Below are 22516 nucleotides of genomic sequence, written 5' to 3'. Positions count from 1 at the left end.
ACTAATCTAGATGTTATTTGCCCTGGGTGGCACTCCAACCTCTGGAGACATGACAAATTAAACACCTACTGTGTGTGGGGTCCTGTGTGAGATGCTGAGGCAGTGATACACCCTGACAGCGGGATGAGGGTGTCAGAAGGGCAACTACAAGGCAGACAAGGGGTAGCCATGATGGGGCCACCCTACCTAGCCTAGGGGTGTCACAATGAAAGGACAGCTCCACTGCCTCCTAAGGAGAGTGACAATATTGTTCCAGGCTTTGGAGCCAGATGTCTGAGCTTTATCCCTTACCTGAACCCCAGCTTTATCCCTTAACTGATGCCTAGGGCAAACCCTCTGAGAGTCAGTTTCCTCCTCTGAAAAAGGGGTTAATTTCTTACCAGGGATCATACAAATAAGGTGCCAGGGTCATAGTAGTAACTGCCCAAGTGGTAGCTGTTATTAGTATCATTTATGATTACTATCAACAGATAGGTAGTAAACAGGTGAAGAGGGGAGGAGAAAGGGTCCCTATGAAGACTTGGAAAAAAACGGGAATGTGAAGAACTTGCAGCAGCTCCAGGAAGGAGAAGGAACCTTCTTGATGAGTAACTAAGAGCACCCCATCTGCGTTAAGGCCAGGCAGGGTCACCAGGGGCAGGGACCTCAGTCACGAGGTGGCGAGATCCACCTCCTGTGGCCAAGTGCTGGTTCACGGCAGGGAGAGGCTAAGAGAAGGTGCTGGGTGGGTGGGTCCATAAAAAGGCTTGAAAACCTCTCCCTCTAGTGATGGGGTGAGGGGGGTAGTTGTTGGCACTGGCATCACACCTGGTTGGTCTCCTCCCAGAATCAAAGACGGCCCAGGAGCACCAGGGGAGTGAATGGGGGTGGGGCTCGTTCTCACAAAAAGGAGCCTTCAGGAAGCCCTAGCCAGGGAAGCAAAGCTAGCGAATCTCAGACCCCTACCCAGCTTCCACTCCCTGAGAGCCAGATCCCAGGAAGGGACGTGCTGGGGGGGCGGGGCGGGAGTGGTGGTGGCACGACTGTACAGGTCATCCATTCTTCCCCTATCCTGACCTAGGCATAAGTGACAGCAAGGTCTCCACTGTTACCTTCCAGCCAAGGGATGGGGGGGGGGGGTGGGGGTGAAGCCAGGCATCAATATACTGAATGTCAGCAGCAGAAAGGCCCCAACCCAGTATTTTTGTTGGAGGTCATGGAACCTTTGTGGAGGAGCAACATACAAGTGGAAACTAAAACGATACCAGGTGTTACCAGAGAGATGACTGGGGATAATGAGTCCGGAAGGGGGAACACTGTGCAAAGGGCAAACGTAAGACCCATTGTGGAGCTGGGAGGGGCTCAGTGCTCCCATGCATCTTCTCACCTATCCCCCTGCATGCCTCCAGGTCCCTGCACCCCACAGTTCAGGCTTAACCCAACAACAGGGAAGGAGAAAATCTAATAATCAGAGTAATAATAGGAGCTGATTTTTATTTTTAGTGTTCCCATGGGCTCAGCACTTTACAGACATCACGTCATTTAACCAACCCCACAACCTAGAGAAAGAGATTACTATGGTCTGTGTACCCATGAGGAAACAGAGGCCAGGACAGAGTTGTGGGGAGGCAGTGGGGGGGGGGGGCGCTGTCCAGGGCCACAGGGCAGGCAGTTAGTTGGTGGAGGGGCAGGGCTGGGCCAGACTTAGACCCTGAGGAGAGAGAGGAAGGGCAGAAAACTGGGCCCAGGGCAGGAAGGCCAGGAGTGCTTAGGAGACTAGGAGACAGAAGCCCAGGTGTAGGGTGGGGTAAGAGGAGGGGTGGATAAAAGTGTCTGGTTGAGGTTTGTTCTTGACTTTGAGCCAGGAGCCAAAGATCAACAGATGCTTCAGAGGATCAGGCTAGAACAGAAATGAGCAGAGCCTTCAAAGGACAGGGGGCAGGGAAACAAGACGAGGCACTCTAGCCCAACTATATCATCAATAGATTTATATATATGTTAGCCCCCCAGAGCCAAGCCCCACTTGTGTGTGGGCCAGGTGTCCAGCTTCTGTCCTTTGCTGTGAGCCGGGCTGGGGGTGCCGCGTCTTTAAGCCCTTTTCTGGGAGAGGGGCTCCCTCAGTGTCATCTGGCCACAGGGTGCTGTGATCTCAGCACTGGGATGCTGGGGCCAACCCACCTGGGTTCAAACCCCAGCTCTGCCACAGCCTGGCCATGTGACTGTGTTTATCTCTAGGGAGTTTGATTCTCCTTCTTCGTGCTTCTATTTCTAATTTTTCTACAGTGACTGTGCATCACTTCTGTTTTTTGTTTTTTGTTTTTTTTTTTAAAGTAGGCTCCATACTCAACATAGGGCTTGAACTCATGAGATGAAGCCCTGGGATCAAGAGTTGGATGCTCCACCGACTGAGCCACCCAGGTGCCCCTTAAGTAACTTTTTGAAAAGGATTTCAACCACTGACCACCCGGAGGCGAGGAGCTGGATGTATTATAAATTGTTGGACGTGACAGGGAGCAGCTGCTCAGGGAGGAGGCAGTGGCTGGGAAAGGTGGGGATGGGTGGAGAGAGAGAGAGGCAGGAGCACGAGAGGGCCCAGAGGCTTTGAAATCCAGGCGTGAAGGGAAGCAAAGCTGGTCCAGACAACCCTCCAGCAGGTCCTTCCTGCAACTCTTCCACAACAGACCCATGCTCTGACCATGCGCCCCATCACGTCCCAGCCTCCACAGGGCCCCTTCATTCTACTCTCCACCCCGCAGGGGCCAGGCTGAGCTTCTATGTGGAACTCACTTCCTTTTCTACTCTAAACTCCCTCACTGGCTTCCATGGCGTTTCTATCAATATCCTCTAAGGCTCTATGTGAGCGTCTTTCCACTCCCTATCTACGCTATCCTTCTCCTCTTGCTACCCTGCTCTTCTAAGAGGTCAGTGGTCAACCTCGGTATCACCCCAGGACCTTTGCACTTATAGTTTTGTCTCTCCTAAATACACCAGTGCTCTCCAATAGAAATATAATGTAATTACAAATTGTCTAGTATCCACAAGGGAAATTCTGTTTAATGACATTTCATTTAATCTAATATGTCCAAAATAGGATCACTTCAACATGTAATCAATATTTAAAAATTACTAATGAGATAGTTTATGTCCCCCCCTCCCCCCCTCGGCTAAGCCTTTGAAATCTGGGATGGATTTTACACTTACAGACCATCTCAGTTCAGAAGGGGGGACACTTTTGTGCCAGCTCAACTCCTCATTCACACCTCAATTCAAACATCACCTCCTCTAAGAGGCCCTCCTTGACTGCTCCAGCCACTATTCCATCATAGCTCTAGGTCCTTCATTGTCATTACCACTCTGAAATGACCTTATTGATGAACAATTTAGCATCTGTCTCTTCCACTGGAGGACAATCTCTACTGTGCTTGCACACTGGGGCACATAGGTGCCCGGGGTGGGCAGGTGGTAGGGGATGGGATGGGGTGGGGCCCCGGGGCCCTTATCTGTGTACCTCATTCCGAATTCGACTCCGGCGAGGGGAGGCAGAGGCGTGTGTATGTGTGTTTGGGGCAGGGGATGCGCAGGGGGTGGGGGTGACAGGCACACGCACACCCAGAGACACACATAAAGACCCCCCACCCCCTCCCCCTGCTTCTGAAGAGCGGGCCCAGAAGATGGGCCTCCTTTCAAAATCAGCCCGGCGCGGAAAAACAGCTGTGACAGCACAAAGCCGAGATTGAATCAGCGACGGGCCCGATTGCCTGGTGACGGTTACAAATGATCTGATGTGGAAAAGACAGGATCAGATGTGTGCAGAACAACGGCTGCTCCGAGCCCCCACATGCCAGACAATGGGCTGCTGGGCGGGCGGGCAGGTGGCTCCCAGAAGCCCAGGCCGGAATGTGCCTATCGGCGCGGGCCCTTCCTCCAGGCCAGGCCTGGGCTTGGCCTTGTCCACACTAACTCACACAAGCCCCACTTGACCAGGGCGTCATTTATACAAGGTGAAACCAGATCCTTCCCGAACGCCCAACACCTGGGGGGAATGTCCCCAGCATGAGACCAAGTGCTGAGCTCTGGGCAGCTGGATGGTGGCTGAATTTTTATCAGTCGTATTGCTTCCAAATACTAAAAGATTAATTTTACTTTTGTAATGAGGGAGGAAAGAGAACATTCTCCCTACCTCTTACACCCCACCGGCTCCCAGCTTCTGCCTCAGAAGGGTGAGCACGTGTCCCCTGTCATACGTAGCTCCATGACATAGCTCCATGGACCAGCTCCTACCTGATCCCCAAGGGGTGGGACAGGGGATGAACCTCCGTGTGCGACTCCCAGGCTCTCAACCACTTAGCACCGAACGTCACCTCCCAGTGACCCTCTCCATAACCCTGTGTGAGAAGGCTGGGTCTGGAGAGACTGTGGCTTGGCCCAGCGGTGCTCAGCAGGAAGGTGGCCGAACCTGGGGCCTCACAGGCCCATCTCTAGTTTCTTTCTACACCAAGGCCAGGCACACAGTAGATGCTCAGTAAATTCCCACCGAATGAACAGAGGAATGCACTGGGCCTTTCCTTCCCGACCACCCCTTGTGTGACCCAGGGCCCACAGCTCTCCTCTCTGGTGACGTGCCCTGGCCCCTGGGGTCTCTCCCTCATTTGACCGCACCGTGTACCTACCACCTCAGCCCAACAAACCCCTCCACACATCTGGAACACGTAGGCCCCCAGAGAACCAAGTGGGTACTTGACAGTGCAGATGGGTGAGTGGGGTGTGGGCTGGGCGGCAACGTGAGTCCCACCCCAAGTGGTGTCACGGAGGCTCAAGGGCTGGGAAGATTCTGGAAGACGGGAGGGGCGCCCCTTGCTCCACCCAGCCTTGAGCCCGCCCTGAGAAGCACAGGCATATCCATGCCTCAAGCAGAGGCTCAGCGAGGCCCAGGGTCTGTCCAAGGCCACCTGGTGGGGTCTGCACACGAAGCAGGGTCTGCTGCGCTCTGAAGCTGGTGGCAGGGGCAGACCAAGGGAAGGCTGGGATTCCAAGTGGGCACCCGGTGTCCCACTGGTCGCTCCTGGGGTGGGCACTGGGCCACCTCCCCTGGACACTGCCCTGACTCTGAGTAGTCAGCAGGACTGCAGGCCAAGGAAGGGGCTGACGCCAGAGGGGCCGTCCTGAGCACAGTGATGGCATCCTGCTGGGCCTCACGCCCCAGAGCTGCAAGGCGCCCTGCAGTGGGCGCAAAGGTTGAAGCACCGACCCGGGGCCCTCTCTGCCACTTCCGGCAGCACTCTCCTAAGTCAGCAGGTCCCTGGGGGCCTGTTTCTCCATGTGAAAACTGGGGCTAGAAACGGCACCTCTGTCACCGGGCCGAGAAGACTGGGCAGGATGAGGAGCACGTGGAGTGCAGTCACTTGCTCAGCGGTGTCTTCTTAGCCCCTTGAAATCCACCGCCCACCGGGTGCCCACCGTGCCGGCAGCATCCACCCTCCACTTTCATCATCGTGGGCCAGAGAGGACAATGGCTTCAACAAGTGGAGGGATTTGTCCCTGGCCCATGCAGAGCAGCGCGAGGGGACTCGAGGAGGTACGTGTGGCCCTGGCCTGGGGACCCTTGAGCTCCAAGACCTGAACCCCAGCTCTTCCAGTAAGGTTTTTCCTTCAGCTCGCAGGGACGAGCCCCACGTATGCTCAGGTCAGAGTGGACATTGGTGGCTGCATGCTCCAGACCTTGCCTGAGCACCTGCAGTGCCGGGCTGTGGGGACCCAGCAGGCTCGGCAGGGATGGTGAGGCACACGCCCGACGACCCCAACCCCGGTCAGATGGAGCTCCGAGGGAGCCCAGAGCAGGGTGCTGCACGGAGCACATGGCACACCGAGAGGGGCTTAGTGAGTCTGATGAGCCAGGCCTGCAGGGCTCACTGAACGGTAGGGCAGGGGTGGGAAGGTATTCCAGTGGAAGACCCCACCCCATGTGCAGATGCCAGAGGTAGTACTTAGCAGTCATCCGCCCACTGAATCCTCATAACCTCCCTGAAGTAGAGACCATTATTATCCCAGTCTTCCCGGAGGGGAAACTGAGGCACGGAGAAGGGAAGCCACTTGCCCAAAGCCATCCAGTGAGGGACCGGTGGGTCGGGAATTTGAACCCATATCCGTGTGGCTCTGCGATCATGACCACCCCACCCACAGCCCCTCAGCATAAAAAAACACGGGGCAGGCAATTTGGGTGGGGTGTGCAAGAATGGACACGGGCTGGAGGGGCTGGGGTTGGGTGGTGGTCTTGAAGGCCAGGCTGAGGTCTTGGCACCTCATCTACAGACAAGAGGGAGCCACAGAGAAGCCTTGGTGGTTACGGGGAGGACTCCGGAGCTGGCCTCTCTGGATTGAAACCCCACCTCTTCCACTCACCAGCTGTGCAGCCTGGGGCAGGTCAACTCACCTCTCTGTGCTTATTTCCCCATCAGTGAGGTTGGATTTTGGCACACAGTGAATTCCAGGTATTTATTAAGTTGGTGGGGGGGGGGGGGGCGGAGAAAAAACCCTGAAAGCTGGAGGACTGAGACATTGCCCCCTCGGGTTTGGTGACGGTCTAGTCGCTGGGCCTAGGGCACATTTTGGCCCAGGGGAGTGGGCACAGACTGGCACAGCTCAGCCCTGGCAGTGGGTGCCGGGCTCGGGGAGGCGGTGGTGGCAGCGGCGTCTCGGGGCCTGGCTGGGACATGCGCCGGCAAGTGCACGCGCGCGCGGCTGTGTGTGTTGCTGCAGCAGCTTCTATGCAAACATGTTAATTTGTTTTCATTTTGTGTTTTTTTTCCCTCGCAGGATAATTGGGTGAGTTTGAAGTCTTGGCGAGGCTGCTGATTATAGCTATTTGGGTGGTGCCCTCGCGGGGCTTTGGGCCCTGCCTCCTGCCTCTGGCAGTGAAGGCGGCATCTGGGGGTGTCTTGAGAGGTGCTTGGAGCTGCCGCTGGGTTCTGGGGGCTCTGGCTGGCTGTGCTCTCTACCCAGGCACCACCACGTCCCTGAAGGGCACAAATCCCACCCACAAACAGCTTTTCTTTGCCCTGTTTGCTGTAGTGGGGGGGGGGGGGGAGTGACATGGTTGCCAATATTAACAAGAAAAGAAAAACTAAAATTCTCCTCCAAATTCTCCTTGTCTGGTTTGCCTTGAAAACAAATGAATGAAAACTGGCAGCTCGGGAACCACCGAGCCCACACCCCCGTGAGGGGGGCAGGTGCATTCGCTCATCGCATCACCTGGTTGGCCCCAGTGGGCACCTGAGTTTTCCACCCTGGAGAAAAGCACATACCGGCTCTGGGGTCATGTGGTCTGAGGCTCAGGCCAAGGCTCCTCAGGCCAAGGTTCTGCCCTCCACAGCTGGGCGGCCTTGGCCAGTGTCTGCCTTCCCAAGGCTCCTTTTTCCATCTGTGAAACTCGGGAGGATTAAAATTAAGACAGCTAAATTTTCAGGAGCACACTGGGGGCTTGGAAGGGTTGGCTCCCTTCTTGAGAAGAGGGTCGGCTGGGGTGAGAGCTTCCTGCTCCCCAGGTGTCCTGCACTTGACCCCATCCCCGGACAGGCAACCTCGTCTCTGATCTGCTTGTATCCATTTTTCTGGCTGGGCGGGGGCCAGGTCCCTGAGGCCAGGGCTGCATCTTGGACTTCAGAGACAGCCTACTGTGCACCATACTGTGGCAACGAACTGGGAGAGGTGAAAAGGCTTGGGGTTCCGGTGGCAGAAGGCAGGGTATGGAACCCAGAGGGGGACTCCAAGCCCCTCCACGATGGGGGACAACTAGGAAGAGGCGAGGTGGACTTACTCTGCAGAGAAGATGCCGATACGCGTGGAGTGTGAGTGTGTGTGAGTGTGTGTGAGTGTGTGTGAGTGTGTGTGTGTGTGTTGGGAAGGCAGCCCCAGTAGAAGCCCCGGTCTGACAAAGGCACAGGGGAGGGAATGGTCTGGTGGGTGCGAGCTGGGGTATCAGGTTGCTACAATACGCCTTGGGAAGCCGAGTGGCCTTTGGGGCTGCGGGTGGGTGTCCTGGGCCTCCCACAGCACAGAGGGGACTTGGTCAGTGTCTACAGTGGATAGCTGCCCAGTGGGTTGGGTGGAGGTCAGGAAGAGACTAAGGACTGGCCTTCCAGGAAACTACCTTCCCTGTGATCCTAGGACCCCTGACAAGTCATTTCAGCTATCTGAACCTCAGTCTGCCTATCTGTAAAATGGGGCTGCGGCAGGAACCCCATGAGACAATCCCTGCCATGTGTTTATGCTCCCAAGGCTTACCCCACATCCCTGCCACCTGCACGCTGCCTCACCTGTCCTCTTACCTCTCCCAGGAGGGGGCAGGGATGCCAGAAAGCCCAGGACGTGTTCATGAAGCCTGAGCACGTACAGGCTCTAAGCTCAGCATTTTGCCCATGTCCTAGCACATCTTCAATGCAGGGATTCTGTTCCATTCCCATTTTTAAGCTATGGTGATTGAGACTCAGAGAAAGTTTAGTGGGTAGGGTGGCCCTCAACAAAGTCCTGTCCCGGATCTCCACTAAAGCTACGGCAGCTACCGCAGAGCCTGGCCAGGACCGAGGGACAGAAGGGGTGCCTGGTGCCTGCCCAAGGAACAAAGGCAGCTGACAGCCTTCCTAAAGCTACTTGGGCAGCTGAGGTGGGACTTCAAGTTGCAGCCCCGGGTCCTGGGACCCGACACCAGCAGGGCACCAAAGGCAACTCCATGGAAAGAAAAGGCTTTGGAGTTGGCCAAATACTGGCCCCGTGAGCAGCTGTGAGTATGGCCAGTCTGCTGTCCTGAGCCTGTCTTCACTGGTAACGGGACCACTGCCCTTTACCTGCCTTGGCTGGTGCTGACCCTCAGGCCAGGGTGAGCCCCCTTGGCCCTGGCCCATCTGCAGGCAGCGGGATGATGGCAGCTGTCATTTATGAGAACACCGATTGTGCGCTAGGACTTTTAAAATTGTTGCCCCCTTTCAACCCTTTTACCTGCAGGGTTGGCGGAGCATCTGGCCCGGTGCTGGCACACAGTAGGCCTACCGCCAACCAGGTTCATGACTGCCCTTGGCTTCTCGAGCAGCCAAAGGTCCCAGAAAACAAAAGCAGGCAAATAATGGTGGAAGGTGGCGGCGGGGGTGGGGGGGAAGCAGAAGATGACAGGCTCCCTGGCTAGTCCCCCGGGGCTGGTGGCAGACCTCTGTGGAGGGCTCGGGCCTCCCCGGTCACACAGGGTGGCAGCTGGCAGCATCCCCTTCCCCCACTGAGCACCACACAAAGGGGCCTCTATTCCCTGCTCTGAGCATTTATCCCTGGCCGGCTGGGCCGCACCGCCCTCTCCCCACTCTGCTGGCGGCCCTGCCTGGCCCGAGCCTACACAAAGGCCGGTGTGTCCCTGCCAAGCCAGCCTGGCCTTAGAAGACCCCGTCCACAGAGAGCCAGAGAGCTCAAAAGGGGCCTGGGGTGGGTTCACGGTGTGTGGCAAGGCCTCACGTCCAGGCCATGATGGGGAGGCAGCTAGGAAGGCGTGAAAAAGATTTTGGAGCCGACGAACCTGAATGTGGCTCCAGCTGCCCCTAGCTGTGTATGCGGCCTTCGGTCAGTTTAGACCTCAGTTGTCTCATCTGTACAATGGAGACGATGCCCAACTTTCGAGGCTCCTGAGGGCTCAGTCAGGCGGTGCAGGGCCCAGCACACAGCACCTCAGAGTCAGATTAGAGGCAACTGGGGGAGCCCTGCCCTGGGGACCTGGTGGGCCCAGCCCCCTGGGGAGGGAGGAGGCACAGCACCCCTTGTGGAGCACTCCATCCCCACTCTCCATCCGGCAAGATCCACCTAGGCTGACCTTCAGGCCAGGGCGAGCCCTCTCCGACCCTAGCCCATCTGCAACCTGCGGGATAACGGCAGCTACGGTTTACAAAACGCCGACTGTGCACTAGGACTTTCAAATTTATCGTCTCCTTTCGACCCCGCTGCTACCCTGAGAGCGTGCGGCAGGGTGGCACAAGGACGACAGGCTCTGGAGTCCAGTGAGCCAGGTCGGAAGCCCGGCACCGCTTCCATCCGTGAGACTCCTCACGCTCTGGTGATAAGAAGGGCAGTGTGCTCCCAAAGGTCAGTTCAACAGCCCAATGAGGACAAGCTGCTGGCTGCCCCCAGCCCAGGGCACAGCCCCAGGAAGCCTGAACTCCTGACCACTGAGCTATCATTCCCAACTCACAGAAGGGGAAACCGAGGCCCAGCTGGCAAGCCACGCCGTGCTTGGTGTGCAGGAGGAGGGCAATAAACCTGCTGGATCATTCTGGAGAGGGGCTCAGGGTTCGAAGCCGACCGAGACCAGTGGATTCTGACTCGCCCTCTTCTGCAAACGTGTTTGGGCAGTTTTTTCTCGCATCACAGCCGGCCTCGGCTCTGTGGGCCATGCGGCCTGTGGAGGGTGGGACGGGAGACCCGAGCCCGGAGCCTGACCCATCCCCCTGGCTGACCTCCAGGAGCCCTCACCCTGCCGCACAAAGTCCCCCTTTTCTCTCTCCCACCCGCTCGGGGCGGCCAAGTGAGCAGCGGAATACCAAGTAATTAAGTCGGCGCACACCATCCGGGCGCCCAGGAACACTGTGGAGTTTCCCTTTTATGTTTATAGCAATTGTATGAAAATGTGCAACATGGAGCGGCACCAGCTGACAAATGAGACGAAACAGACAGGATTCCGGGCCGGCTTTTTTCCGGGCCTGATTGGCATTAATTGTGAGCGTTTACAAAGCACAACTCGGCGCCTGACATTTGCTTCAAGCGAACATTTCCTTCTAATAGTTTTAATGATTACAACGGGAGCTGGTGATCGCTGCCGGGCGGGGAAGGGGCTGCCTGGCGCCTGGCCTGGGCTCCTGCCAGGGGTCTGACCAGTCTGTGCCTGCCTGGGTCCCAGGGGTCCCGCTTGCCCCGGCCACCTGCGGGAGGGCTGCATCAAGTCCGGAGCCTTGGGCACCAGGACCCCCCCCCCCCCCCCCCCGCCACGGGGCCTGGCTGCCGACACACGCCAAGCTGCTGGCTTATGAGTTGATGGGCAAACCCACAGGCACAGTGATCCTGGGCGCAGACCTGGGGCGGAGGGAGGGAGGGAGGGAGGGAAGGAGGGGAGAAGCACAGGGGTATTTGGCTGGTGTGGCTCTGAGGCTGCAGGGCCTCAGTTCCCTCATCTCAGGACGTGGGGTAGGAAGGACCCCACAAACGCTGGCAGTTCTTTCTTTGCCATGTGACCTTGGCCAAATCCCCTCCCCACTCAGGGCCTGCCTGGCATTCTGCACCTGTAATGTAACAGGGACTTGGTCAGCCAGAGGCATACAGGTCGGCATGCCAGTCCCAGCGGCATGACCTTGGGGGAGCCCCTTGATCTGAGCCTCAGTTTTCTTCACCTGCAGACCTGGGAGTTCAGAATCCCCACAGGCTGCAGATTGGTTCCTAGACTCCCGCAGAAAGGGTATAAAAACCCTGAATTTCTGGCCTGCCATGAGCCTGTGTCCCAGGACCTCCAGGAGAGCCTTCCAAATACTTTACTCGCTCACACACATCCTTTCAGTAAACATCGAGCGTCCTCATTAGGAACCTGGGAGGACATCACGGAACACACTGAACAAAGCAAAGATCCTCCCTTTGGGGAAGAGACACGACAGATATAAATGCACTTCGGATGTGCTATCCCATCGACTTATCCCCGTCTTACAGAGGGAGCAACTGAGGCACAGAGAGGGAGAAATGAAGTCACCCGGGCAATCAAACTCTGGCAGGCTGCCTCAGAGGGGAGTCCTCTCAGACCCACTTGATGGCCAGCCCACTTGGGACGTGGGTGGAAGTCCTTTCTAAGGGCCTGCGGAAGGCTGACCCCTTGAGTGGGTCTCATCTGGGCACCGTGGCAGGAGGCCCGGACCACCAGGAAGAAGGGAATTTGTGAGGCCCTGGACAGCCCCGTGCTGCTGGGCTAGAAATGAAAGAGGAAGTCCCTCCTCTGTGGGCCCCGGGACACCATTCTTTCCCACATCTCCATCAACACTGGGCAGGGCCCGTTCTGGGACAAGTCTCTCTGTGGAAGACACGCAAACAAGATCAGCGAGGTGGCTGCAAAATAAGAGCGGGTCCCTGGACAGCTACATGGCGCGTGCAAAGGCCCAGAGCTATAAAAGAACCCAGGGGGTGGGGGCGGGCAGGGTTCAAAATGCCCTCGGTCTGAGGAGGCCCTAGCCTCTCTTCAGCAGCCACCCGGGTCTCACCCAGCCCCCTGATTTTGCTAGGCCCTCCCTGCAGTAAGTCCCCTGGATGGGTCCCTGCTCTGTGCTTGGCTCCAGCCAGAAAAACCTTGGCAAATGTTTCTTTTAGAGTCAGTGTGGGGTGTGGGGCAGGGAGAAATTTTTTTTTAATGGGGATTTTTTTTTTTTTTCCTTTTGCATATGGTGGCACAGATGGGCCCATGATCCATAAAAACTGTTTGCAATTAAACTCCCACTTTGCATGGCTGGATTTGTCAGTTGTTTGAACCTCGAGTGTGGGGTTCCACGCTGACGGGGGAGATGGGGCTCAGGGCAGGGCGGGGCCAGATTCTGCAGGATGGGCGGAGGCCCAGGAACCTGCTCTGGGCTCGGGGCCCAAGCCGATGGGGCGGCAGGACAGCCATGCCAGCTCCCTCTCTGGGCATCCCCCAGCCCTCGCCAGGAGTCGGGAGTATGGCCAGGCGGCTGGGGTGGGGCTTGGCAGGGTTTCCCGGCCCAGCAGAGACTTGGCCAGGGCTTGGTGCCCTGGCTGTGGGGGTAATGAGGAGGGAGAGAGAGGAGCTAATCACCACTCAGCCCTGCCAGAGATTGGTCTGGGATGAGGACAGGCAGGAGGGTGGTCGAGCAGTGCGAGCCATAATGGGGGTCCAGCAAGCAGAGGGCAATGGCAGGTTCAAGGCTGAGGAGCCAGAACCACTGGCCCAGTTGGCACAAAGGCCCAGCACGGTGCCAGGAAGAACTGCCAAGAGCCAGAACTGGCTCCTTCCTCGTCCCCAGGAGAACCGGCCAGCCTCCTTATGCCTCTGTACAGGTAGGGAAATCAAGGCAGGCACCAAGAACCTCTCAGGGGCCCGGGCTTCCCCTGCCAAACCAACAGGCTCTCTGCATTTGGGAGCCTTTTCAGAGGGCTTCTAGAATGGGGGCAAGGGGCCTGTACCCCTTCTACTCCTCTTGGCCTCAAAATGCCAGCCGGCCACCCCAGCTGCTGCCCTGGGATGCGTGCTTGTTTGGGTTAACAAATGCACCGTTTGGCTTTGGGAAATCCTGAGATCGCTAATAATTGTTCCCTGATGAAAAGAAATAAGGCCCTGATACCCCCTTTCCCCCGCCCCTTCCAAGCTGGGAAAGAAAAGTCATAAAAATAGCTTGTTATCTCACCTATTGAGGCTCCGACTGGATGTTACTGCTAATTGGGTATAACATCCTTGTCTTGTTCTCTCAGAAGCTAAATCAAGAAAGCGCCACTGCTGCGAACTAATTATATCTCCGGCCTGCAGCCTGCAGCTTGTCTCTCCCTTTATTGAGTTAAAAAATGGTCACGAACCTTCATCTTTTATCCCCCCAAGCACCGGGTCCAGGCTGCCCGCCAGACGTGGACCGCACTGCAGGAAGGTCTAGGAGGGGCTTCGGGGATGGACAGCAAGGTGAGGAGGGCCGGGAGGGAAGCCTTGGCCCCTAGGGCCTGCCTGGCTCCCTCCCCCGGCCACCACCCCAGGCCTCTGGCCTCTCTCCTCCCTGCAGCTGGGCCCCCTGGGAAGTCAGGAGCAGGACAGCCAGGCGGCTGAGCATTCAGTCATTTATTCCTTCAACGTGCTCTAGGTGAGACTTCAGGTAGAGCGGGGGTAGCCCGAAGCACCAGCTAACCTCACCCTGGGTTCGAGGAGAGGCTGAAGAAATACACGGAGATGGGACCGGATCATTCTTCTGCCCAAAGAGCTACTGCAGATCCCTACCACGGAGTCCAGATGCCAAGACCAGCCCTGGCTCCTTCCACAGGCCCCGCGTGTCTCCATATTCCAGGCACATCCAGCCACATGCTGGTCCCTCAACCCACGCTAGTCACGCCCGCCCGCCTGCCTGCCTCTGAGCTGCTTCTCAGGCTGCTCTTTTCCCCCAGAGGGGCCCGTCACCTTCTTAGAAGACCCAGCCCTACCTGTCAGAAGCCCACCAAGCTGTAAGGCCTTTAGTGACACCTTCTCCAGGAAGCCTGCCCTGTCTGCCTGCCACCCTCAGCCCTGCTTCAGGCTGTGGACCTCGAGACCTGAGTGTGACTGTCAGCTCAGCCACTCAGCAAGGGCATGGCCCTCTTCTGCTTAATGGCTCTGAGCCTCAGTTTTCTCATCTCTACAATGGGTTAAGATTTCTTCCTACAGGTGGTCGAGGGGCACATTGCAGGTGCTCTGCAGAATGATAAATGACGGAGTAGCCAAGAAGGACCAAGCTCTCAGGAAGAGCTCACTCAATGTTATTATTATGCAGACTGAAAGCATCTGGAATCGGCCTAAAGCACTTGGAATGAGCAGGCACTGGGCTACACAGACACAGGTGTGTTTGGGCGTTGGCTAAAGGTAACAGATTCTTATACCTCACCAGCTCCTGTGACTGTTGAACAACCTATATCCTCAGAGAAGATCCCCTGGGGTCCCTTATTCTGGTACCATATGGAGATGGGCCGGCGTGGCCTCTGAGCTCATCAAGGCCAGGCAGGCAAGCGGGCTTCAGCTCTTAGGCCCCCCTGATGGATTGGAGCTGCCTGCCCAGAGCCCTGGAAAGAACCCAAGGTCAGGGGAAGAACTCAGCAGGGGAAGAGGGCAGCAATTGATTGGCGATGTCTGCCAAGGGCACAGCGGTGGGAGGCAAGCCAGGCCTGCCACAGATACGCCATCCTTGACATTTTACAGAGGACGCAGCTGAGGCCGGGCTGGGGTGGGAGGTAACTTGCTCAAGGTCGTGCATCTCATAAAGAAAACAGCTGGCCCAGAACCCGATCCCCTCAGACCCTGCCCAAGGATCCTCCCATGACAGCCCCACCCAGCCTGGTCCTCTCACAGGGAGAAGACAGGCAGAAGCTTGCATGGATAATGAAGGGGATTCTGTGGACCTGCCGTGTGGCCCTGGGCTGTCATTTTACCTTGCTGAGCCTCCGTTTCTTCACGTATACAACCGGGATAAAAAAAAACCCTTCCCACAGTCGTATGGGGATTACGTGACAGGCCAAAATGCCCAAGCAGGAAGCTTAGCCTGGAGCACGGGCAGAGGCCAACAGTGCCCTGTGATTCCCATAATAGGCAAAGGCGTTTAGACAGGAATCTCCAAAGTCAGCAGTCGAAAATACCTCCTCCTCCACGGAGCCCTCCCTGGCTATCCCAGCCGGCAGTAATAGTTTCTACCTGACTTCCCAGCATGCTTTGAGAGACTGGGGCCCCAGAGGGCAGGGGCCATATCTGGCTTGTTCACTGCAGGCCCCCTGACCCTGCTCCTGGCACAATGCCTGCACACTGTGAATTCTTGCACTGTGGCGACGGACCCACTGCACTGTGATGGCGTGTCTGAGGCCTCACCACCTTTTAAGGCAACTGGGCTTGTTCATCTCTGCGTCCCCAGCACCTGGCAGGGAGCCTGGCACGGAGCCGTAATCTCTCTGAATGAACGGATGAATCAAGAGTAAAAATAGCAGTTCCTGTTTACTGCTCACTTGCTGTGGGTTACTGCCAAGCCTCGCAGCTGCCCTCCCAAGCGGACCCCTGGCCCATCCGACAGATGAGGAGACTGAGGTCACACAGATGCTGAGGGCCAGGGCCAAGCCCCAGATTCAGGCCTGGGGACTGCAGGCTGAAAGACCCTGCCTCCTCTGTGTCTCCCAGTGCCAAGCTCAGGCCTGGACCCCACGGGGCAGCTGCGCCCGCCTTGGCAACGAGTCCCGGAGCAGACAGCTGGCGGCTGGACCGACCTCCTCCTCTGAGGGAGACCACCCCTCCCCACAGACTCTGGGTCATTAAGTTCTGCATCATTAAGTCCCTGTCCCCAGGAGCCTGTTCACAGCCAGCCTCGGCCTTACCCCCTGACCTCCCGGGTCTTTGTCCTCTGTGCCCTCTGCACAATGGCAGGGGCTCCCAGGGCCCCAAACAGCTGCTGTGGCCGGGATGCTGGTTTGCTCTGGGGCCAGGGTGACCGCTGGGGCCTGTGGCTGAGCCCACCCACTTGTGAAGGGCTCAAACTCACCCAAGTACTCTGCACACTCAAGCTCGTCCCACCCACCAGCCGGGGAGAAAACTGCTATTACTTCCTTGAACAGATGAGAAAAGTGAGCCCCAGAGAGGTAAAGCGGCTTGTCTGAGGACACACAGCCAGTGAGAGTGCAAGAGCCCAGGATTCTCTCCTAATCTGCAACTCCCCGCAAATGTTGCCAGACTGACCTCTTTAGCACCCCAATCATACCTCACCCCTCCCCGAGATGCCTTCACTGGCTTCAGGTTGTTCTGCCTCTGGACATGTCAACTACTTAGTTCAGCACTCAAGGCCCTGCACACCGTCCTAGTTTTTCTCCCTTTACCTCTGCCTTCTTGGAAGCTCCCCCTGCCCTTCCTGGTCATGCCACTGAATCTCAAAGTCCCTCTGCCAGCAACATCATCTTTACTCCATGCTGGGCAGATCCACCCGGTCCTCAGGCCTGAGAGCAAAAGCCCCCTCTGTCAGGAAGACCTCCATGATGTGGTTTTTCCCTCCTGCATGTCTCTCCTCCAGCCCTGCTCGGGCTCTGACCAGAATCCGAATTAGCTGCAGATTCCTCCTCCCCGTGGAGGCTGTGGGCCATCTGATTCCTTAGAGCTTTGCCACCTGCACAGTGGCCGGCAGGGTGCCCTCGCCCACCCTGATGCCCAACACCCGAGTGGACCCAGGGGGTGGGGGTGGGGGTGGGGGGGTGGTTGGAGCCCAGGCTTGTTCCTTCATCCTCCTCTAGCTGGCCGTGCTGTGTTCTGCACCCCCACTTCTGGCCACCAACAGACTTTACACCTGAGCTACTTCCTGGCTTTGTGACCTTGGGGAGCGAAGTAACCTCTCTGTGCCCGGGTCCCACCCCACGCACCAGTAAAATGGGGGGGGGGCAGGTAGCAGCATCTGCATTTCTTAGGGCTATGACATCCACCCTGGGAGGTACCAGACAGGTGACCTCTCCCCAGGAATGCTCACCACTATTATTTCTGTCTGCACCCCTATCCGGCGGCCAGCACATGAATTTGGGGGTCAGAGAGACTCAGGTTCCAACCACTTACTGGGTCTGTGATTCTGGGCAGGTGGCTCATATTCCCCAGGGCCTCTATTTCCCCATCTCTGAAATGGTACTAACTCCGCCCACACAAATGCAACCCGGATCCATCTCAGAACCCCTCTTTTGTTCCAGGCATGCAGTAGGCACTCCGATATTTCTCAACTAACGAATCAATGGTCCAGGTGTAAGGAATCCATCCCCCTTCCAGCCTCCTCTCCGCCCACCCCAGCCTCCAGAATCCCCTTCCCCACCCCCAGCCCAGTGCAGACTAAAATAGTCATTAGGCAGATTTCAAAAGATGTCAGTAGCTTATAATTATAGTCGACATCCTTCTGAGATAAAAGTGATTACCTTGGATGCAAATCACTTAGCAACCAATCAGGGCGGTGGGCGGCGCCCACGGAGGTGACCGGCCGGCGTGCAGCCCTCCGCCCGCAGTCCGCCCGACACAGGCGGAGAAAGCGCACAATAGCTCTTGACACGCAAATGGGTTAACACAATAAAGGCGGCTCCGGCCGCTGCTGGGGGAGAACAGCAATTCCCGGCCCGCGGGAGGTAATAAAGCGGCCCTTTTGTGCGCGCCTCCTCGTTCTCACCCCCGCCCCGAGCCCAGAGGAATCGCCGCCTGATTGAATTACGGTTCATGAATATGAGCTGCTCCGCTTGCTTCCTCCGGTTCGTGAGGGACTGGAAGGTGGAGGGGGCCCTGGCCAGGCCCCAGCCCCATAGGAGCTCAGATGGGAGCCACGTGTGCTCACCACGTGGGGTGCCCTGGGTAGGTGGGTGGGAGATCCAGCAGAGGCAGCTGGAAGGGTCCCTGCCTACCCTGCAGTCTTTGATCTTTGGCTCCGGGTGGGGCAGGAAGAGTCATTCGCGGCCCAGTTCTGAGGATGAGGCTCAGAGAGGCAAAGCTACTCACCCAAGGTCACACAGCCAACAAGGGTGGACCCATTCCATAGCCTGGCTCTTAACCATGAGCCACTGCCCACCACAGGGGGTTAAGCAACTCAGCCCAACCCTGCCCCCTCCCTGCCAGAGCAACTGTGACGCTCAGAAGGGATAGGGGATGGGCGAGCTTACATGGAATTAGACCAGTGATAAGGATTACTGGGGGGTTGGGGGAGGGAGCTAACCTTGAGAGAGGAGACTGTCCAGGGTTACCATCCCTCTTAAGGGAGCCCTGCGGGATCCTCTCCCCTGCCCAAACCTCTCCCCTGCTCAAACCTCTCCCATCTACCTAAATCTCCAGGACACATCCACCCCAAGGCCACCCCTTCCCCTCATTCAGCACCCCCAGAGCACTCACAGGCCACACCCAATGACCAGAACACTCTGCACTTCTCTGTCGGGCAGATCCCTGTTTGTCCAGAGTCACCTTGTACCCTTCCTAGAGGGCCCTCCTCAACCTCCAGGCTGGGTCAGGAGCCACATCTACCAGAGTTGCCACCGACCCACCTACATACATCCTTGACTTCCCTACCAGCTGAGTGCCTACCAAGAGGGTCTCTGCAGTAACTGACTGAAGCCTCACCCCTCCCTGGGGGGAGCCCGGAGGGGCAGATGACAAGGAACCCAGGGCCAGCTCTCTCAACCCTTCCTGCCAGGCAGGCTTCATGTCCCACCTTCCTTCCCCCAGTGCTGGAGAAGAGGGGTGCCAGGGGTGAGGGAAGCAGGGTGTCCACAAGGCCAGGGCAGAAGTTGCTACTCTGCCCAACACTATCCTGTAGGTAACGGGGAGGCAGGATTCAAACCCAGGTTTCAGTGCAGGAAGGAACCTTGGTGAGGCCAGACTCCCTCCATAGCCGACAGTCCCCGACTTTTGCAGGGACCCTGTCCAACAAGTGGTGTAAGGCCTCCCCTCCACCCGTGGAAGGGTGTGGGAAGACCTGAGGACTCCGGAGCCAAGGCACTTCAGAGCCAAACCTCTACAGCTGCCTGGCTGAGCACCTGAGCCTGTTTCCTCATCTGTAAAATGGGCCACAGCGCACGAGCCACTCCAAGCGGTAACTGAGATCCTATACGATGCCTGGCACACAGGGAGACACTGGGTAAGCTGGCACTCCCTCCTGCTCGTCGCCTGGTGCTATTGCCAAGCCCAGGGAAGGGAACAGAAGGAATTGCCCAATTCTGACAGCCTTTCCCTCCGCTTTGGCTGTGGAAGTGTAAATACTCCACGGAGGACCTCCAACTGCCTGTGTTTGTGGATCTCTGGCGCGCACTCCGGGTTTGTTTCTAAACTGGGAAGCTTCGAGAGGCAGTGCAAACAGCCCTTCTGCCCACCTCTCCCACTTCTCCCCCCATCTGCTGTTGCTCTGTCCTTGGAAGCCTGTGTGTTTAACGACACCATTTCAGCTGGAAATATCATCTCCCTGCCAAGCCCCCAAAAGCAGCTCCACTGATATTTATTGACCTGTTAATCTAGCTAGAGAGCTGGGTAGGAGAAGAGAAAAAATGCTGGCTGCATAGAGACTAGGGCCTGGCTTCTCATTATGACCCCCTCCTACACACACACACACACACACACACACACACACACACACACACACACTTCCCTCTGCTCTCACCCTACCCCACGCTGAAGCGATGACACAGTTCTCTAACCTTTACCTCAAAATGTGATCTCGGCAGTTTCACCCACATCCGACAATGGTAGCAATTGCTGGAAGGAACTCAGAAGAGGAATCAAAGAACCAGCGGCAGGATACTGGCTGGGGGGATCTCTGGGCCTTCACAAGGAACAGGGCCAGTGCCTGAAGGGTGTGGGGAAGAAAGGGCTGGTGCCTGACCCCATCAAAGCTGGCCCCTGGCAGGGGCACACTTCATTCAGACCTTGGCACTGACGGGCCTGACTTGCCCTCTGTTCACTTAATGAGCACCACACTGTGCCTGTCAAAATCATCTTAAATGCCAAAAGGAGAGCGGGGCCGACAGGAGTTCAGGCTTGGCCGAGGCCCTTCATCTTGGGGTTGTGCAGCAGAGGAAACCCTTAGACTTGAGGGCTGGCAGGCAGCAGCTGCCCTGCACCTTCCCTGGCTGGGGGAGCACACACTTTTTCCTGAGTGGAAGTGGCCTGTTTTAAGGCAGGGGTCCCCCGTCTCTCTGGGGGCCCTGGGAACTTCAGCCTCCCGGCTGGGTGTATGTATGGTGGGGTTCGAGGTCTTCACCGTAGCATCCCTTTTGAAAGCATAAAGTTGCTGCTCTGTTTGGCAGTCCTGAGCCCCCAGGCAGTGCCAGGCTACACGGGCAAAGCTGAACACCTGTCCTTGGGGGGAGGAGCATCAGCCGGGACAGCTGGCACTGTTTCCCTCCCCCACCTCATCCAAGAGCTGGGGATTTAGGTCAGAGGACTACAGTTGAGAGTGGGGGAATCTGCCTTCACCCCTCCATTACCCAAAGGCATCAGGTCTCACCAGGAGTTACCACAGCCCCGCCCCCTCCGGCCCTGGGTCAAGGCAAGTCGCGTCGCCCAGGCAACCCGTGACGTCAGAAGCCTGGCAGTGACGTCACGCTGTGGCCCCACTGGAGAACCCACCATCCTTGCAAGATTTTTTGAAGAACGAGGGCTGTACAGGAGACCCTGCTATGGTCTAGCCTTGGAGGGCGCAATCCTCAAACGCAACCACCTGCACGGCCAGGACTCCACATCCCCCCCGCCCTGAGCTGATGTCCCCTGAGGATCTCAGAGGCTGCTTGGGAGAACCCCGAGGGTTCCAGCCCTCCAAGACACGGGAGTTCCCAGGGAATTTTCGGATGACAGAGCTGCTATCTTTGTCTGTTGGCTTTAGGGGTGGGGTGACCTTTCCTCTCTGGCATACGCCTCGCCCAGGGCTCCGTGGAGTCCCCACAACCTCCACTCCGGCCGCTTGGCCGGTTTAGACAAGTTGCGGGTGAGAGGGAAAGGGGTGGGGGGAAGACAAGGAGCACCAATGCTTCAGGATTCCCAACAGCTCAGGGCCCCTTTATTTCCGATCCGGCCGCCCAGACGCCAGGGAGTGCCCCCAGCTCCAGCCCGGAACCCCGCCCCGCGCAACTCACCAGATCAGCCAGGCCGTTGAAGGGCACCAGGTCTCAGCGGCGACGACTCTCTGCTCGCCGGGTCGCAGCCATGCAGAGGTGGCAGATGTTGCCTGAGGGAGCCCCCCTTGGGGGCCGATGCCTCTCTCCGGGTGGAAAGGGACGTTGTCGGTGAGAGTGATCCAGGCACCGGCCCGCGCCGTCCGAAGTCGGCGGTGGCGGGTCTCTCGGCTCAGCGTGGGTCGTGCCCGCCCGGGACCTGGGCGGTGCGGGCGCTCAGGCGGCGCATCCTCACCGGGGCCTGTGCTCACCGCGTCCGGCGGGCGGCGCTGCGCCTCCCCTCGGGGTCTTGCTCAGGGCTGCAGCTCGGCCCGCGCCGCTCCCCGGGGCGCCCTCTCCGCCCGCGCCAGGAGCCGGGCGGCCGCGGCCCCTCTCGCCGGCCCCAGCTGCAGCCTGTCTTTGTTGCTTCCTCTCACAAGACCGCCCGCCCGCGGCTCGCAGCCCCCAGGTCCGCCCGGGGGCGGGAGGGGGTCGTCTCCTCCGGGGCTGCACGCACCTGCAGCGGCCCCGACTCCTCGCCGGGCATGCACCGGCCCCCGCAGGTTGCAAAGAGCGGCGGCGAGAATGCACCGGCCCCTCCTCCTCCTACTCCAAGCCCTGGGTGTGGGGGGAGGGGAAGCTGGAGAGCAGAGGCAGCCGCGGCGGCGGCAGCGGAGGCTCGGATGCAGTCCCGGGGGCCTCGGCGCCGCGAAATAACTGGTCCGGGTGGCGCAGGGCGGACGTGGGAATGGCCTGGAGGACGGTACACCGGGCGTGCGAGCTCTCGAGCTGCAGGAGGGGCGGCGCGCGCCGGGCTCTCACGCGCCCATGGCCCCTGGCGGCGCGCAGGGGCTCCCGGGGCCTCAGCCTCGCGCCGCCTGGCGCGCGCCGGCGCCTCGCCTCGCCTCGCCTCAGGCCCGGGTGCCGCGCGCAGCGTCCCGCAGGCGGCGGGCCGGGCTCTTCACCTCCCCCGGCTGGAGCACGCAGCCTTTCTGCGGAGCCGCCAGCCCGGCAGTCCTGCCCGCTGCTCCGCTCCGGCCCGACTGACAGGCGCGAGCGCCGGCAGCGGCCGCGGCGTCTCGCCCCCCGCCCGCCCCCTGCGATCCAGCCCAATCAGCGGCGGCCGAGAGGCGGTTACCAGGGTGACGCGGCGCCGCGTCCTGCGGGAGGCGGG

General features: G+C 58.4%; 1 protein-coding gene across 1 annotated transcript in view; it reads right to left on the bottom strand.

Annotated features, from left to right (window-relative positions):
* Positions 1-22142, bottom strand: part of FAM222A (family with sequence similarity 222 member A) — a 55515-nt gene extending 33373 nt beyond the window's left edge. Inside the window, exon 1 of the mRNA XM_047088332.1 lies at positions 21325-22142. The gene's annotated coding sequence lies outside the window, so the exon portion shown is untranslated. The remainder of the gene's footprint in view (positions 1-21324) is intronic.
* Between the last annotated feature and the right edge of the window lie 374 nt (positions 22143-22516).

The sequence above is a fragment of the Lynx rufus genome, unplaced genomic scaffold (genome assembly GCF_022079265.1).
Source record: "Lynx rufus isolate CCGP_SWC_20201006 ecotype Redwood Valley unplaced genomic scaffold, mLynRuf1.p SCAF_24, whole genome shotgun sequence".
Taxonomy (NCBI): domain Eukaryota; kingdom Metazoa; phylum Chordata; class Mammalia; order Carnivora; family Felidae; genus Lynx; species Lynx rufus.
This window is presented reverse-complemented; position numbering and strand designations above follow the sequence as displayed.